Raw genomic sequence first — 2071 nt, forward strand, 5'->3', positions numbered from 1 at the left:
GTTGTGAGCCACCATGTGGTTGCTGGGATTTGAACTCTGGACCTTCGGAAGAGCAGTCGGGTGCTCTTACCCACTGAGCCATCTCACCAGCCCCCAGCCTCGTTTCTTAAGGCAGGAAAAAGATTTTGAGCTGGTGAAACATTATCAGAGGGAGGGTGTGTGTGTGTGTGTGTGTGTGTCTGTCTATCTGTCTTTGAGTATACACTGTGTGTGTGTCTGTCTGTCTGTCTTTGAGTATACACTGTGTGTGTGTGTGTCTGTCTGTCTGTCTATCTGTCTTTGATTATACACTGTGTGTGTGTGTGTGTTTTGAATGAGTGCTCTGGCTCTGTAGGGACAAAGATGGCCAGGAGAAAGGGAGAGGAGAAGGGGAGGGGGGCAGACATCAAGAAAGAGAAAGGTGGGGTGAGCTGTGTGTGAGACAGGGTTGTAAGAGTGCTTTGCCTGCAGCTGTAGGTAGCCAGGAGCAGGGGCACACAGGGGAGAGTTACTGGGTCAGGAAGTCAGAGAGCAGTGGGAAGGGAAGATGGGAAGCTGGGGGGGGGGAGGAGGTAAACTCTGCAGTGTGATGACTAGCCATCAGCAGGGGAGGAAAGAGGAGCCACACATGAATGCAGGAGGCTGGGAGAAGGAGGCTGCAAGCACCAGGAATGCTGTCTGCTGGATGTGTGCCAGACTAGACTGTGGTCTGAGCCCTTCCCAACATTTACATGGGGTGTGACCAATGTGTCCAACCCCCCAATCTCCCTCCACCTGGCCCCTAAACACCCAGAGCTCATCTTTGTATTCCTGAAGCCTAGGGCCATTCTAGGCCCACAGTGGGGAACTGGTACCCACATCATTCCTAAGGGGTCCTGAAAGCCTACTTAGTGAAAGGACACTTTGAGGGAACCATAGAGCCCTGGTCAGGCTGCCAGACTAGGTGGCTCTTGAAGCTCCCACATGGCTCAAAAACAGAGAAAACATTCCACTTCCTCAGCCTGAGTAGCCCATCTGGCCTCACTGGGTACTAGTGTGACCTCAGAAAGTCACCATCCTGTCTGAGCACCTTTCTTCAGAAGGTCCTGAGTGAGAACTGTCTCCCATATGTTCATATGTTCACTTGGTCACCACCTGGTGGCGCTGTTGGGGGTTATAGAACCTCTGTGAAAAGGACATCCTTGTGGGCAGGCTTTGAGGCTTATGAGCCTGGTTCTGCTTCCCGTGTGCAGCTGAGGTGTGCTCAGCCAGCTTCCGGCCTCGACTTCCTGCCTGCCTCCGGTACACCTTTCCCACAATTGCGAACAATACCTAACCTTCTGGAACCATGAGCTAAAATAAACTCTTTCTTCCATCAGTTGCTTTGGGCCATGGTATTTCATCACAGCAAGAGAAACATAACTAATATGCTTCCTTAGTGGGGAGAATGCCTTCCCCACAGGGTTATCACCGGGACTAGCGGGATCGTCCCTGTCTGGGGTTTGGCAAACGGAAGTGGCTTGTTTACTGCTACTAGCTGATGCTCTCGCCCCTCACCAGGTGGTCACTCCTCTGGGTGTCCGATGCCCTGCAGGTGGGTCACCTGGGTAACCCAGTCAGTGATGGAATTATTCCAGACCACAGGAGAATGTCCCACCTAACCACACTAAGGCCCATGGTCACCTTAAGAACAGTCATTTCCCATTCATTCACCAAGTTGATGGTCTACCCTTGGGCTCTTGTGAACCAGGAAGGCCCCAGTGAGTCTGCCAGTGTCTGAGGTGACAATCTTCTCTAGAGTTCCTTTATTCAGCTGCTCTTGTCACTCGACATCCCAGGGCTCGGGGCCGAGAGCACACATGTGCATTAACAGTTAAAGCTGTTCATGGTCATGCACTTCCTAAGATGCCCTCATTCTCAGCCCCGCCCTTGGAAGCAAATGGAACCCTTCCTGTGTGACAGAGGAGGCTGAACCAGGGGGCTGGAGAAGCTGCTCTGACCAGCACAGCTCACAGGAGCACAGGAGGCTGAGCTGAGACCAGGGCTCTCCAGCTTTCTCTCTCTCTCTCTCTCTCTCTCTCTCTCTCTCTCTCTCTCTCTCTCTCTCTCTCTC

The 2071-nt window shown here is 52.6% G+C and overlaps 1 protein-coding gene across 6 annotated transcripts in view; it reads right to left on the reverse strand.

Annotated features, from left to right (window-relative positions):
* Positions 1-2071, reverse strand: part of Zdhhc1 (zinc finger DHHC-type containing 1) — a 28229-nt gene that overhangs the window by 8544 nt on the left and 17614 nt on the right. The window lies entirely within an intron of this gene.

This window comes from Mus caroli, chromosome 8 (genome assembly GCF_900094665.2).
Source record: "Mus caroli chromosome 8, CAROLI_EIJ_v1.1, whole genome shotgun sequence".
Classification (NCBI taxonomy): domain Eukaryota; kingdom Metazoa; phylum Chordata; class Mammalia; order Rodentia; family Muridae; genus Mus; species Mus caroli.